The sequence below is a fragment of the Parus major genome, chromosome 8 (assembly GCF_001522545.3).
Source record: "Parus major isolate Abel chromosome 8, Parus_major1.1, whole genome shotgun sequence".
Taxonomy (NCBI): domain Eukaryota; kingdom Metazoa; phylum Chordata; class Aves; order Passeriformes; family Paridae; genus Parus; species Parus major.
Genome location: NC_031777.1, coordinates 18955425 through 18973367, shown reverse-complemented (window position 1 = coordinate 18973367; position 17943 = coordinate 18955425).

Here is a 17943-nt window from a genome sequence, read left to right as displayed (position 1 = left end):
GATGCAGAGAAAATTGTAGTGAATCCTGCTCAGCCCAAGAATAGTACTTGTTTGATGCTGAGGAATCCTTGGAGAGTTTAGCTGCCAAGCTCTAGGAATTTTTCACAGTATATGCAAACTGAAATTTTTTTATTATTTTTTCACTTAGGGCATATCTTCAAAGATGGATGCAGACAGATCTTGCAGCAGAACTTCTTACCTCAAGCACACTGGATGGTTATACAGTGCTGGACCGTATCTGGCACATCCCCAGCTAGCTTAGAGAACAGGCTGCCTGTACATTTCCATGTAACCATATTCTTAGGTTTCTCAAACAAATTTTATTACAGAAAATAAATAAATATCATCTCTCTCACACAACCTTTTATATTTTCCCTTTTTATTGCATTTCTTTATAGAATCTCCAAACTGTCACAGAATTGAACTTCCCTATTTACGTGTGTGCACAGTATGAAAAAATATAATGGCTTAAAAACTTGGATTTAATGCAAAACAGCTGACAAATTTAGGCATACTTTTCTAACCCAGCTTTCCCTTATAATAACATTTGATTATTTCTAGAAGTCTGCAGTTGAGTTTTTTTTTGTGTATTTGTCTTGCAGAATACTTTTTAGTTAAGGAAAAAATAGCTTCCCTGTGTCTTAGAGTTCTTCTGTAATTTCAATTTACAGTATGTCCTCTTACTGCAATATTTTTTTTAGGGGAAAAATAGTAACCTGGATTGACTATGTCTGCAGCATATTAGATTTTATATATTACAATTAAATCCCCCTCTGAGCCATCTGGTTTACAGATTGCATAGATTTTCAAATTTTAGTTTGCTTTCCCAATTGACCGAGATTAGGACCACCTTTTCTAGTTTCACTCTTCAAATATTCTCTATATTTTAGCTTTCCAGTAAAAGTAATGGTTGTTGGCACATGAGGCGGTTAATAATCATGGTTTCAAATATTATCACATGAAGGATATTTGGGCATAGGAGTTACCTTTCTGATCTTGCTAATTTTCCACGAGATAGAGGATAACTCACCTGAGCCTGCAATATTTCCTTGCTCTTGGCCCTGCCCAATATAAATACAACACTATAAATTCTGCTGTTCTGTATTTAAGTAACTTTTTGAGGTTGAACTTGTGCACACCTGACTCTGAGTCTTTCAGGACTTCAGTGAACAGAGACTGGCTTTAGATCAGATTGGAAGAAAGGATACTCTCGGCAAAACCAAGATGCTGGGTGCAAAATAGCAAAATGCAAAAACCTCAGCAAAACGTCAAGGAGCACTTGAACTCACTCACATTATGGCTTTACCCTGCAGGTTCCCGTGCTGTCTGCAGGTCTGCCTCTGCAGAGGTGTTTTCTAGCCTGCTTTTGTAGCAAGGCACCAAACTGGCTGTCGTTCCTGACACACAGCAGCTGCCTCTGGAAGGCAGCCCTTGCTGCAATGCCCTAAGCACACACACAGCACACAGCACATAGTACAACTGAAGGTATTTCTTAGATAAGGTGAGTTGGAGTAAAGGCCTTGGGGGTTGTAATTTTAGACCAGCTTAAATCCTGTTTAGTTCCTGGGTCAATTGCTTGATCCTGCCACAACCTATTTCTTCTGAGAAATTGGAGACTAAACCATTGATAGCTTTGGCCTGGGAACTGTGTGGATAGTTATTCCATATGCTAGAAGAAAGTCTTGGAAATTACGGCTCCTCTGAATCTTGTGTGACAAGTTGTATTTTAGGAAAGCAGCCTAAGCAAAGGGTAATGTACATTTGGAAATGTGTTCCTTAGCTCTCTAGGCAACTATTAAGGTTTTCGTGTTGCTATGCACATTTTTATTAACATTCTCTTGTTAAAGTGCAGAAATACATGACTAGAGCATGTACATGAATATTTTGAAATCATCACAGAGGGGATAGCTGACCAGCAGTGGAGAACAGAGTGATCATACAGTAGGAATACCCTGCAGTGATATTATTACTGTAACTGGAATTAGTGTAGAAGTTTTGGAAATTATGTTCAAAGTGTGATGGCAATTGTCAGTCTTGTAATGACAAAGTACAGTTCTGTGTGTTAAACTTATTTGTGCACATATCACAAGAGGGTTTCACCTTCCCAAGTTATTTAGAATTACATATACTGGGATACCACACTGACTGTTGAGGTAAATGGTCTTGTCAGGTCACTATGTTGAGGTTTCCAATGTTCCCTATCCATATGGCTGTTGTAGTCTTGCTTCATAGCCCTTCCCTTGAAGAGAAGATAATCTTGCATGTGCTCCCTTGTATTCTGTCTTAACTCATGAACTTGGGCAGAAAAGTAGATTTCAATTAGAATTTTTATATAATCTCTGAGCTTTTGTCACAAATTTCTTGAATTGAAACAAAGCTCTCCTTTGCCAGCCAATTGTTCTGGTTACCATGGACAGAATTTCACACTGCATTTTTTATCTTTTATCTACTTACCATTTCCTATGGCCTGGCTAAATTGTCATGTTAGACTTTTATTTCCAAAGGAGATATTTTCTAATAGGCTTCAAGGAAAATATACTATACTATACTATACTATACTATATTAATTTTCTAATAATCTAATCAATTTTTGTTATAATAATTAGTATATTTTATCCTTAGATTCTTGGGGATGCACCCCTGCATCCCAAAGAAACTGTAGTTTCTTTGCTTAGGCCCAGTCTGTTTCTAAAGTACCACAATATTTAACATGCACAGCCATCATCTCATCCAACAAAAGAGTAATATAGCCAAATGCCTTGGAATAAATTAAACATTGAAAAAAATTTTATATGATCCTAGCACACCCACTGTAAGCCTTGATATCAGTCTTGATGAGAAGAAAATTCAAAAAAATATCCTGTTCCATCTAAAAGGGAGATTTTTCTCAAAGATCCTGGTGTGATTTTTGAGTAGGATTAGTTCAAGAAAAAAAAAAAAAAATTTGGTTACAGCCTTAGAATGCTAAGGTTTGCAGGGAACTCTATGGGAGGCAGAGAGTCTGCAGTGCCCAAAATATCCGTACTCCCTGGTAAAGTGCTTCAGTGGTATCAATTTATAATTATCAAACAGAGTTCTGAAGGTTTCATGACATTAATAGGCCGTAATTCTCAAAATAAGCTGTATTGCAAGGTGCTTTTTTTGTTCACCAACCTTATTTTATAGTTTTCAGCATGAAGGGGCTGACAGTAAAGTACACACCACTAAAAAGAAAAAAAATAAGATTGAAACAAATCTTGATAATATTTACCTGGTAAAACTGTAGAGGAAAGGAGTTTCTTCATAGTAGAATTTCTTAGAAATCAAAAGTGAAAACAACTGCCAGATGAAGAAGGCAATAAGTAACAAAATCTAAATATTGTCATGATTAATATTAATACAAATAAAATTTTATGGAATGTGTATCAGACTTTATACAAGACTGAAATAAAAATGGAACCCTAGGAAATAGAGTAATAAAGAAAAGTCAGGAGAGGTTGAGCCTCAGAGGGAAGCATGTGAAGAAGAATTTTAAGAAAAAAACATTGAAGCAAATGATAGCACATTTCCAGATGTTCTTTCTGAGTTTTAAAGGGCTACAAATATGAAATAACTGCTCAGTAAACTGTGGTACCAAACATTCTGCTTAAATCAGTGCTCTTGTCAGTATCCAGGTTCCAGGTGTGACTTGTACAACTACAGATTTGTTAGCTATATCTGATTTTTTGTGCCAAAGCAAATAACACCGAGTTAGTAGGTCTAGGAAGGCCAATAGAAGAAGTCCTGCTTTTTGTTACCAGGCAGAATTAATTGAGAATCAGTAAGAAAAGGAATGGCCTGCTTATTCTCTTCACAACTGTTCTCTCACAAGAGCTTCCCAAAGAAAATAAGGTGCTATGGAATGGAAAGGAATGTTTTCATATTCTGGTTCAAAGCAGGGAAGTGATGTGCAGGGGTGCTTTTAATAACAGAGAGTTTTCTAAGTGGATCCTCTAGGGACTGATACTGGAACATGAGTTATTCAACAAATTTTTACATGATCTGGAAAGCTGAATGAATTGTGATGCAAAAAATGTTTTCCTGATAATATAATTCAGAAAATGTACTGAAAACTGACTACCAGCAAAGCATTGAATTCATGTAGTAATAAAAGCACCTGAAGTGGACAGTGTTGTGGATGGTCCTTCAAAAATTTCAAAGCTGTACTCATGAGCACTCTGAAAAAAACCATTATGGTAAGAATTACTGGAAGGTTAGGAATTGGAAGGCTACAAGCCAGAAAAGACGGTCATGGCATTTTTACAGGTCTTACTCCTCTCAAATACTGTGTGCCATTTTGGCCATGCTGTGTGCATAAAGAATGTGTGGAATGGAAGATTGCTTGGGTAAAGAAAAGAATTATTGGAGGATTGGGTTGATCTCAGTATGAGGATAAAATTATAAAAATTAGTCTTAGAATTTTCCCTGTGAAATATGACTGAGGTGTCCATACAACAATATATGGTGAGACTATGAGTAGGAAATAATATTCAATTTTTCTATTTAAATAAGAACAAACAAAATAAATCAATAAGGACAGTACTTTTTTGCATGCCTTGTAATTGTGAATCTCACTAAGACAGGCTGTTGGAGACAGCAAGATTAAAATTAATTCAGAAAGGGATGTGAATTATTTTAAAGACAATCCCTGTTGGTTCCCTTAAGCTTGTTGGATGGGAGACTCAGAAAGACCAAAACCCATTAATTTACAATGAAGAAAGCCTTAGTGGAGGGGTAGTTCTTTTTCCTAAAAACATGCATCTGACCACCAGTGGTTGGGAAAATGCCTCTGGCTGATTTGGTCTGATCTTCCTACTCACTGTAGTAACTGGGACCTCTGTTACCATCCTTGGGCCTGTGATTAGCTGATATTTTTTGGAAATACCAACAAAAGCTAGACAATTATTCACTGGCATTAAGCTCTCCTGTGTGTGCATGTGTGTACAAGTTGCCCTGATTTGTTCCAGTTTATTTGTAAATCAGATTCAATTAGCTTGGATAGACTCCTGTTACCATTTTTCATATGCTGTTGAGTTAGAAAGTGGGCATACTGGAGTCAGTTTTGCCATGAATAGACCTCTTAAGTATTGCAAGTTTACCCTAAATCAATCTACCTCTATTTAAAAGCCCTGTTCTAAGTCATGGAAAATGACTTAATCTATTATTGTTGGATCTATTCCATGAATATCCATGACTTTCTTGGTCTCTGTATCATGAATATTTTATTGCATAGTAGAATGCTCTCTCCATATTAGAGAGACCATTTTTGTGACTGAATTTGGCAGATGATTGTGCTTTTGCTGTTTCATTACAGTTATTTTTACTAGTGTTACAATAATGCTCAGAGCCCCCCTGTGGGTTGAATCCCCTTGGTGGTAGATGCTTTAGCAGAACTGAAAGACTCTTTACTGTCTGAAAACACTGATCATCCAAACAGGTAAAAAAGACAAAAGTGAGAAAGGAAAAGCATAGTAGAGCAATGAATTGACTTGGTCACCATTACGAGGCGTGTTAATGATAGAAATTGCAGTAGTTGTAATCTTGGACTTCGTAATTTTGGACTTCAGAAAAGTTTTTGATACCATTTTTCACAGAATCTTTCTGGACAAAATATCCAGTACACATCTGAATAACCATGGCAGCAACTTCATTAATGATTTGGATTCTGGACTCAAAGGAATAATAAGTAAGTTTGCCTATGACACTAAATTGGGAAGAGCTGTTGACTCAAAGGAAGGGAGGCCCTGCAGAGACACCTCAACAAATTAGAGATGGGCAATCACCAACCATATGAATTTTAACAAGGACAAGTGCAGATTCAGCACCTGAGCAAGCCTGTATAGACATAGGAATGAGAGGCTGGAGAGCAGCTGTGGGAAGGAACCTGGGGGTCCTGGTTGATGGCAAGTTGTGCCAGCAGTGCCCTGGCAGCCAGCAGGGCCAGCTGTGTCCTGGGGACATCAGGAACAGCATGGCCAGCCGGGCAAGGGAGAGGATTGTCCCGCTCTGCTCTGGGGCAGCCTCACCTCGAGTGCTGGGGGCAGTTTGGGTGCTATAATTTAAGAAAGACATTAAACTGTTAGAGTGTACAGAGGAGGGCACGAGGATGTTGAAGGGCCTTGAGGGGAAGCTGTGTGAGGAGAGGCTGAGGGCCCTGGGTCTGTTCAGCCTGGAGGAGACTGAGGGCAGAGCTCACTGCAGTCACAACTTCCTCGGGAGGGGAAGGGGAGCGGCAGGCACCGATCTCTGCTCTGTGGTGACAGCGACAGGACCCGAGGGAATGGCCTGAAGCTGAGTTGGGAGGTTTAGGTTGGGTATCAGAAGTTTCTTCCCCCAGAGGGTGGCTGGGCACTGGAACAGCACCAGCCTGACTCAGGCTGGGTTTGGACAATGCTCTCAGGCACAGGGTGAGACTCCTGGGGCTGTCCTGTGCAAGGCCAGGAGATGGGCTCAATGACCCCAATGAGACCCTTCCAACACAGCATATTCTATGATTCTATGATTCTATGATTCTATGATTCTATGATTCTATGTTTCTCTAACTCAGCAGCTCTTTTTTTATTCACCCATTTGATTGAATATACCCGAAGAATGCAGCGTTCATCTTTGAAAACTGGGTTTACAAACTGTATTTATACTTCTTACAGTTTATTTTTGTATCAGGTAAAATAAGTTTTGCTGTATCCCCTTTATAGCACACAAGTTGTGCTTACTTACAAAACACCCATGCATAAGAAGACATTTACACAGTACATTGCAGTTATTATCCCTTTTTTAGAGAATTAGCATCAACACGCTTGCAATATGTTTCGTACTGTAGCCAAAATATGTTGTGTTTTTATCTTTTATGACTACAGATGATGGCAAATCTGTTCTGGTTCAGAAGTATTGCAAAGATTTTTAACACAGAGTCAAGGACTTTAAAAAATATAAATATACATATATGTATATATAACATACTGTTCTTACATTACCAGTTTCTATGTTATTATATATGCAAAATATTAAAAAGCCTCTGCTGATATAAAACAGTGACAAAGGGTACAAGGTGTCAGTGCCTAGAAAAACATGTTCACAGCAAATGTATCCAATAGCAGTGCTAAAAAAAATCCCTAGAGGCCAAGTTCGATTTTAAATCCCCATGTGAGCCCTGGCATTGCAAACAAGGTACTATGAAAATTTCTACAGATGGCTGCTTAATGTGTAAATTAATCTGACTCAGTAAGGATCATGCTAGTCAGTGGCAGTTATAATTATAGATCAGTACAAGATCTTGCTCTACAAATTTGTACAACCACAAAACTACCATACAAACACACGTTTATTTAAATACTTCAATTATTTACTGTCAGGATTTGTGACACATGTATGCTTCAGCTTGCAAACATTAACTAGGAATGATACACTACAGTGTAGCTAGCACAAAAATAAACAAGGTAGCTTGTTTATCTTTAAAATAAAAGACACCCAAATAACCAAACCCCAACCTGTGGGAATGAGGAGTACCAGAACATGTAAAGTAATGCAAAAAGACATAGAACATCTCATTGTGTGCCATTGTCCTCAGGATGTCAAGAGAACAATTAAAGTGCAACGTTTTAGAGAGAAAGAAAAAATTGTAGATGTCCTCAGTTTGGATGTACATTTACAACTTGAGTAGAATGTTATGAAATTTCAAGGCAACTGGTAGAAATTTATCTGAAACAAAGATATTTGCAGTTAATGAGATTTGTGTGAATTTTCAACCTTATTTTTTTTTCTGAAGAGTTAAGGGAAGCAGAAACCTTGAAAATCTCATCTGTTCTGATTACTCATGGCAGAAAATCCCTTGCTCTCTCTAAATCGCGCCAAAAGAATTCACCATGGCAAAAGGGCAGAAATCAACAAATACATGCTTCTTTTTCTCTTTTCTTTTTCCCTTTGTAATAAACCCCAACCCTACTTTAATCCTCTCTATAGTCAATTTAATGAAAACTTAATTTAAATGAGTTAATTTGGAAAGGCTCTTCCCTTAAGAAAAGAAATAAATAAGAGAAAGGGAGATAAAGAAAAAGAAGAGTAGATGACAAAGAGAATTTAGAAGAGCAAATGAAGATCTAGAGAGAGAAAGAAAGAAAAGAAAGAAATACAGAGTGAATGGAAGGAAGGGGACTGGTGATGTCTATTGTTATTATACCTCAAAGAGATCATAATTTCCTCACTAGTGTATACTTTCAGATAGCACTGCAGCAGCATTTCTGCAAGTTTAGGGAGTGAAGGGTAGTGTTTGAAGTGGACTCTTTGGCATTTGAGAAATGTTCAAACTGTACAGCTGGTTTATAATATATATAATGTGAAAATGGAACCTCAGCTCCATTGCTTTTGTCTGAAATGTTAGACAACTGTAAAAACGAAGAATTGTTTCAGTGATACACTTAAACTTCAAGTACAAGCATTTGGACATTTTTTCTGAAGGGTTCATGCTGTGTCTTGTCTAAGCTCCCCACAACCACTGAATTCTTAAATATGTTTACTTGAAAAGGTCAATAGCTGGTTATCCTGTAAACTTTTCTCTAGGCTAGATAATAACAAAGTATTAGTTTTTGCTCATCTTTAGTTGTCAGCCACTCACTAGGAGGTATCCAGTGCACTCATTTTTCCTCAGATTGTAAATGAGAGGGATGAAAGTGAATCAGAGGCAAGCAGTTGACTGCCTTTATTTATTTTATTTTTTCTTTTAAAAATCCTGAAATAAAACCTTAACAAAAAAAGGAAGAGACATTTAATTAAGTCATAACCTTCTAGAGCAGCAGCATAAAGTACATGAAGAAGCAAACACATTCAGCACACAGATAACAAAAGGAAGAAAAGCTGCTTGTTAAATCAAACAATGCTGTATCTGGGTAGTGTGAGGATTCCATGAGGCTATCACTGTTATACAGCAAGCACACAAACCCTGTCTCAGTCCAAGGGTTTCTGTGGCAAATCACACTGTTGTGAAGACTGCTTGGAACTCCATGGCAGAAATCTGAATTGTAAGCACTACCAATAGAAAAACTAAACCCAAACCCAAACCAAGAACCCAAACAAGAAAAAAACTAAAGCATTTTCTTCCTTTTTTCTTTTTTTTTCTCCCCCCAGAATGTTTTTCCAGTCTGGTTTCTATAATGTTTGGTATTTGATCAGAGGTTTCTCAAGAAAATTGTGTTGGTGAATTGGCCAAAGGGTCCAACACTGGTGTGTGTTTTAGTACAAGGTAGAAAGTCATCCCCTAGACAAGATTGAAGCAATAGAGATTGGCTGGAGGAAATGGCTAAAGCAATACTTGCTCCTTTAATTGCATAGATATATTGATCATTGACTTCTCAAGAGTGCCCTAAGGGGTGTGACAGCTACAGTGGAAGGTCGGGCAGCAGCAACAAGCAACTCCACAGACATATTTTGTCAATAGACAGGGGTCTGTGATTGCTCTCTCTTGCTAAGAACATCCTTGCTACTTCAAAAAATATAGCTTCTGCAACAATCTCTAGATAAACATTAAGCTTGAAGACTTGAGAAAATAAAATTATTGATAAAGTTAAGATATACTTGATGAGACCACAAACACATTGGAGGTGTGGGCTCTGAACTTCCTGTCAAGAATTTAAACCACCATGATGTGAAAGAAGCTGTTGTGAGGTGCCTCAGGGAGGCAGAGTTAGTTTCAGATAAGCATCGTGAAGGAGAGGCATGGCTGTAAGCCATGTGTGTGAATTCTGACCCCCTGTGTTGGGGGATGGACATGTGAGCCCTGGATGAAGTTCCCCCACCCCAAACCCCTTGAGAAGGGTGACCCAGGGGTTCTGATTGGGTTTCAGTCCCTGGGGGGTTCTCCCTTGGTGTGCTTCTACTGGTCCCTGACCCTGAACTCCACCCTCAAAGGTGGACACCCTCAAGAGTTCTGTCCCTCAAAAACCCCTGCTGTGCCTCTGTTCAGAGCTCTCTGTTCTGGACCTGACTTTGTTCCCATGCTGAATAAATGGTTTCATGAACCAGGAACCCGTCTCGTTGGTGTTTGATGCTGGTCCCCAGAATCCTGCTGCTTCCCTGGACAAGATCCTGAGCTTGTGGACTACAAGAAGCTACCAAAAAGAGGGCTTTTTCCCCAAAAACACTACAGAACAGGGGCAGCTCAAGCTAAGAGGAATTGTGTACATGGGAATGGCTCCCACTGCCTCAGGTGCCCCTTGTTCTGAAGGTACTTTTCCACCTCTGTTAACCAGGACACCTCTTCCCCAGCTTGCTCCATCATTGCTAGAGGTTTTTCTGCAACACTTTTGAAAGTGGCTAGCAGGTGTATAGTTACCTATGGAGTCTATGTTCCTTGCAACAGACTGTACACTGCATTTTAGGGAGAGTTGGAAACTATTTGCTATTTGTATATTAGCAACCATACTAAGAATTTTTAGACTATGAATAACTTTTTTTTTATTTGACATTTATCTGTATTCAAATAAATGAGGTATATTCTTTTGCCAAATTTTTGCTTCTTAATAATCTCTGACAGCTAAGTAAGCAGAATTTTTCAGTGACCATATATTTTGAATTTAATAATTTCCTATAATAAATTTACAAGTTAAGATTTGAATCTAGTTCAAAACCAGACTTACCATTAGAAAAATTTAGTTAATTGGACTGATTACATGTATAAGTCAATTGGAATTGATTGTGGTTCCCTTACTAGATGTGAACATTCTGATAAGAATGTTTAAGTACTACAACATTTGTTTTTTCTGAGCATTCTCCAATGATATGATTATTAGAGAAATTGAGAGTATTCTACTGATTATAAAAAAAGGCCAGGTCTAGTTGAAATTTTCTTTGTCTGAGCCACTGATGAAAGAACAGGTGTTTAAAAATAAAAAGAAACAAACAGTTAGGTGGAAGGAAAGGAAGTCATAATAGAGTATAATATTGATTTTTCCCTTCTCTTAGGCATTTAGTGCTTCATCCAGAGGATTCCTTCCTGATTTTCTGCTGCAAGGCAGTGTGTAGTGTACCAGCTATAGTTAATTAGGTGAGCTAAATTGTATGCAGAGTTTAGCATAAAGTACAGTTAACCATGTCTGCCATATGTTCAATTGTACTTTATTGTGAATGTGAAGGAATAATTACATAGTATCTGGCATATTACACTTTTTTCTGTAATTTACATAGCAGTAAAATTATGTTAATAACCTCAGACAAACCCTTTAAAGTAATGAAAGCCACAGGTCAAACCAAAATTTTAATCCTACTTGCAATGGGGATCAAGCCAATGTTCTGAATGCAGCACTTTTCTTGAGTATTTAGACACCCATTCAATCCTTACCTGTGTCCAGTCACACAGATTTGTCGATTAGGCTCCAGAAATTTCTCCCTTGGGTTCTTTTGGTTGGAGTGGCAACAGGCACCAGTGTAACGTGGCTTGGCAGGTGAGAGCACAAGACACAGTCAGCGAGTTATAGCTGCAATGTTTTCTGCAATAATTACAGAGAATTGATTTTGTCAGATGAAATTTTACACTTTGGGTATATGGAATATTATTTCCAAGAGGGACCTAGGAACATATTGCAAAGGAGACAGCCCCCACCATTACCCACAATCTAGAAAATATACAGAAAAAGCAAAGCGAGGTGAAAACTCTAAAAGCCATTGCAAATGTGCTTGCCACAGTAGATAAAGTTAAAAGCTTTGAAATCTTCAGGGTGAAAGTTTGATTAACTTTCTGATGCTCCAGACATCCTCTTTGAATTTATTTCCTTCTGGCTAAATTTTTCTCTTGCATCTCAGTTAATATTTTCAGGTATTTCTTAATATGAATTTTCCTTGAAAGGCCAGGAAAAATTAGAATATGCATGTATAAAAGGCTTTTAAAAGGCCAAATCCATCTGGTCAAAACAGAAACAGCCATATGAAATTCAAGAAACTGGTTGATCTATGTGCAAATTAATTTTATTATTTATGGAAAAACATGAAATATGGCATCCAGTCTTTCCCTTCTCTGTAACCATTGTGTTTCTGGTACTTTATACCTTGTAGGAGGGCATTATAAGCACTTAACATCCTACAGCTTCTGGGTCATTGTACTGCTACTTACAGAATCATATTCTTAGTATTGTGTTCTTACTCCTCAAGCAAAAGCCAGAACACTTATTGTCATCAATAGAGCTAAAATCTGAGTGATGCTAGAAAACTCTAATGTCTCTAATTTTGTGTACTTTTCTGGATGGATGGGAGGTTCCTTTTTTTTTTTTTTTAATACCAGTGGGGAAAATAATGGAAAAAAAAGGAAGAGAAACCAAATCTGAATAGATTTGAGATGCTTTTGTTTGCTCTTCTGCTGGCTTCTAAATAGGAAAAAATAAATGTTATGCAATCTTTTCCACTTTGTTTCTGAGCTGTACTTTGTTTTCAATATCTTTGAATTTTCAGTACTTAGCAGGCCACCTTGCATAATTAGAAACACAAGAATCCACTTTAAAAGTGAGAGTAAGTTCATATTGCTTGGTTTTAGTTTTTTTTCCACTTGAAAATTCTGAGGAAAGTGTTCAGTGGAATGACTGCTGACATATTTTTCAAAATAATTGCAATGCAACCCAGGATAATTTTAGATGATTCTCTGTCCTACAGTGCTTTACAACAACCTTCCTCAAAATTCCTACCAAAAACTCTAGGGACAGGAACTGGGAGGAAGGACCTTTCATGGAACATCATGGGGCATCAAAATCCCGATTCCTGCTTTCCTGTGCCTCTCAAACAGGAAAGCACAGAGCCAGGTACAAGGCAGGCTCAAAGCAGAGATGAGTTGAAGGAAAACTGCAAAATGATGTTCTGTCCTGCTCTGTTGCTTGCCCTGGTCAAGTGCAAAGTACAAAATAGGATTCTGAAGAAAACACACCAATTCGATATAAATCACTGCTGGTCCATTGTCATGGATAGGTACAGACCCTTTAATGAGACTGTGGCATAAGCATTAGGTTTCTTTTATATGTCTTGGAGTAGAAGTGGTCTTTGCTTTATTAGCAAATATATGTGTAATTCTTTCCACTGAGGCAATTATGCACAATATTGAACATATAAAAGTACTAAAATATTTTTAGAAGTGACGGCATGTGCTGCGCTAGGACTGCAGAATTGTAATTTACTACATACAAAAAAGAACATAGTAAATGTTGCCTCACATTCTCAACTTCTCAAGTTTATATACTGCATTTAAACATTCTGCATTTTATTGTAACTATTTGGCACCAAATCTTACATGCAATAAACCAAGTATGAACTTATACTGTTTCCTCATTTCTGCTGTAATATCAGTGCTAATCTCTAACCTGTGCATGGCTCCTCCTTTCAGCTATTTGTGGTTTTAGAGACTTTTCTAAGTTTCCAGTAATGCTGAATGGCTGTTTATAAAGTTTCAAATTCTCCAAGGCCTTTTTTGAATTAGTTCTTCAAGGTACTATGCTTTGATGGTTCCATCCACTTTCATATATATTATGTGGTAAAATAAACCACTGAATTTTTCTCATCTTTCTTATTAAAAAGGCATTAAAATATTTTATTTTTTCTTTTCCATTTTTCCCCCCCCACAATCCATTTTTCTCATTACACCTGAATTCTACTTCAAGTCCTTCAACCCACTGTTAATTTTTTTTTTCTTTTGAAAAGATGTAACATATTTGCCTCAGTCTCATCTGGGGTTTTCAGAGAGAGGGAGACTCTCTGTACAAGAATTTTCCAATATAAGTGGAAACGAAATTCTTTAAACCTTTACTTGTTCCTCCCAGAATGCTGATTCACAAAAAATTATTCAGAACCATTATAATGCCTTCTCTTATTTGTTTCCTTGTTGCACACCTAAAGCCACTTGGATACCTGGTGTTTCACTGGGGCTCAGAGCTGTGCAGCATTATGAAAAAAATGCTGTATTCTTCAGCAGCTTCCAAGAATGTTTGGAATGACTGTTTGATTAAGTAACATGTCCCATTAAACCTCTTTGTCTCCTCTTCCTCCAGATTTTGCTTTTTCTTCATATTCCTTTCTTAGCTCACATTTAAATTCTGTTTCATGTCCTTTCATGTCTTCCATCAACCTTTCATTTTCTATTTTCAGTTCTAATATTTCACTGCCAGATTCCCGCATTTCACACTCCTTTTCTGTTTACCTTAAAATACCTCCTGAGATTTTTTTAACCTCTAATTTTAGTTTTCTTTCACTGTCCCAGATCAACTAAAATTCTGGATGCCAGATTTTCAGTATATGAAAAAAGAAAATATATTTTCCTACATTTCATAAGCGTCTCCCCTGTGAGAGAGGAGTGAGGGCTGAAATAAGGAAAAGGGAAAGTCAAAAAGAACTAAGCTTTACTGCACTTAAATTTAGTAGTCAGAGGAAAACTCTGAAAGAAAAGTGACACCAGGCTGATACAGACTGTAATGAAATTAGCCTGTGGAATCTTGTACCTTTCACAGACTAACCATGAACCACTTCTTTCCCCCATTAATGCAAGGAAAGGGAAGTGCAATAGATTCAGTCCTTGACATGGTTCTGATTAGAATTTACTGCAAAGCTGACTCCAGAGCTCTCAGCAGCTTGGCAGATGACTCAAGGAAAACTATGTGAAACCAGTGAGAAATAGCTACAGGAAATCTATATTAAGCCAGATAACCTGACTAGGCTTTTAATGAAAGGAGTGACTGAGTTCTGGTTGTTTTTTTGCCATAATATTTATGATTCTTGTAGTTTGAATCAGGATGAAAATGTAAATATAGATAGTGAATTACTTGCCTGGTTCCTGGCCTTCATTTATGATGGCATCAATATATTTCAGAGCTATTTTTCCTCTGACATTTAAATGAAATAAAAATTCCCTTTTTTGCAAAAAAAAATAATACTTGTCTGTACTTAACCAAATTCTGCTCAGTTTAGGCCCATGTGCTATTAAAACTCAAACAGTTGTACTTTGTAAGTATCATTGTACTGTTTTTTATAAATAGGAATGGCTTTGATGTTTTCAAAAATTGCTCAGGGAATTTGTATGATCAATTAACATTCACTTTCATGGGAGCTAGACAACTGTTTAATTTATTTTTACATAATGCTTTAAAAAGCTTCAGTGCATACATTTAGCTGTAATCTGTAAGAAATGGTATCTAATACAGTTCCAAACCTCACACATAATATCTAAGTCCCTATTGCATTTTGTGCACCCTCCTAGACACACATGACTCAAAACAGACACTTATTAAGAAATATTTCCATGGGTCACTAAAGTAACTTTTACTTGATCATGGTGTCTATCACTATTGATGGTTCAGTTTTTTTTCTGCTTAGGAGATGGATTTTAAAGAACATCTAAAGGGGGTCTCAAATTGCTTTTGTCCAGAATGGTAAGTTAGTGTACTTACTGAGTCCCTTTGGTAGTTAGCTATAGCCAAAACAAACAAATGCACTTATGCAAACCTGGTCTTCATTAATGGGGGAGAGAAAAAAAAGGAAGGCATAGAGTTATTCAATAAGCAGTAGCAGCAATGATGTCTCTTTTCTTACAGATATCTTACATATTTCAGTGACTTTGTATTTTCCATACTCAGAACATCTCTTCAAAACTGTCTTCTGCCTGTCAGTACTCTGGATTTCCTCTTTATTGGTTAGACTGGAGATAGTCTACCTTTTTCATCACTTCAGGCTGAACATGTGCCTAGCATGGTGATTCTGATTTTGTCAGAACACCAAATAGAGCAACTTTTCCTGTAGAGGAATACTGTGGGTCTTGCTTACTTTTATATTAGTAGGAACTTAAAAAGATTTTCTCTTCATTAAGCATCACACAAATCAGCCTGTAAGTTCTATAACTATTGGAAATCTGAAGGAGTGCTGGTGAAAACATTATCCCAATGCATAGCGCTCCTTTTTCCATGAGCAGAACTAAAAATCTCACTGTTATCACCACTACTGCTGTGTTTCTGAGTTTGTAACTCCACAAGAATCATCTAATATTATTTTTAAATGTATTTGCATACTGCTGATGCTTTAACATTTATAATCATTATGTTGTAGTGGTTTTAAGTTTAATTTCTACTCCAAATAATTCAAATACATGTTTGAAAAAATAATAAAGGGGGAAACTAAATTCCTTCTTGGGAAGTTAAATTTAAAGTGTTTTCCAGAAATGGCCATCAGCCACTTTCAAGCCTGTAGGAAAAGATGTTCAAAGAACTCACAGTTCACTACCACAAGAATTATCAGCAATGCTGATTAGGACTTTCTTTTCTTTCTACACTGCAGTGAGTTGTGATGATCCACAGTCATTCTAGTACTAAGAATTCCCAAATGGTCTCAGTTTAAATCATCTGCTTATACTGAGCAAAATGCTACTGCCTTTATTAAAAGAGATCAGTCATGCTTGCCACAAGTAGAGACAGACCAAAAGGAAAGAAGGGGAAAAATGAAAGAAGAAAAACATGTTAAAAATATTCTGACTATCTTTTTGTGGTTTTTTTTCCCTTTGAAGTCTTTCCTCAGAAACAATGCAAATATTGGTTTATAATATTAATTAATTGTGAGACTCTATAAATGTGGTCATACACTGAACATTGAGGAGTTTACTGCTGCTGCACTGCCTGTCTCAGACACACAGTAGGTTGCCCACTTTTCAGCACAGAGCAGTTACATTTTCTCAGCTGGGAGCACAACATTATATGCAAGACCACATTTCTCACAAGTCCATTTCCTGGGTTTAGGCACTGTGGACCTCATCACTTCTGTATTAAGAACACATGATAAGGTATAACCTGGACATGACCATCCAAATCCCCCCTTTTTATCAGCGATGTTAACTTATCTCACTGCCAAAAATGCCAAGTAGAGCAGCAACAACAGGAACAGTCATTTACTTTTGGAGGAAGGTGACATTTCTACTCTTTTGGTACATTAGCTCCTTTTGAAATGCCACAGAACATGCACAGAACTCGTGAAATTTAATAAAAAAATTACTTATGCAAAATAGAACGTAAAAAAGACAGAGAAGGTTACAGTTGGAAGTTAAGAGAAGTTAATATATATATATATATATATATCAGGTTTGGGGAGCATCTAATAAAATAAAAAAAAATAAAAAATGAAAATAGGTTTCCTCTGGGAGAAATAGAAACTGATGGCAATACTTTAGTCAGACCAGTTCTGTTCAAGTGAAATAACAAGGAACAGCTTCATGGGTGGCCAAGATACAAAGACCTGTCCTTCAGTCCAACAAATGGCTGAGAATCCTAAACAGGAAAGCACAGTAGAAAGTAAACAACTTGTGAACGTGAGCAGTAGCAGCTGGAATCAGGCTGTTCCCAACCCTTTAAAAAGATCCAGGATGTAAATAGCTCAGAGGAATAAATCTCTAAAGCAGCAGTGATTAGTACGTGGTTAGCACTTGAATTACCAAGGTACCACACAACAATTTAAGGCACAGCAAGCAAGCTGGGCAGTTTGGGACACTGACAACAGAGAAAAGCTGAGGAACATGTGCTAAAAAAAAATACCAATATTTTAGCTTTCCTGGAATGAGTGAGGGGTTCAGAGAAAGCTAAAGCCATGAGGATACTGCTAGAAAAGCACCAGCCAATTGAGGAGAGATACTCCTTTTTCCTTACTGGCAGTCACAGAGACTTACTGGGGTTGAGTGTCTTTTGATATTAATGGTTTTTTTTTCATTTTTTTTAGTTTTCTGAAATAAGTTGGAAAAAACCTCATTAAATTTTATTTTTAAAAAATAAAAAGTCTCTGCTTTCAAACACTGTTGGAATTTAAGAATTTTGCATGATTTGCTACAGGATAACATAATGGGTTTATGTCTACCATAAATGATTCATGATTTAAGCTCTGTCATATGAGGATGTCAAGTGCTGCCTTCAGAGGTGCCATAACACATTTCCAGTA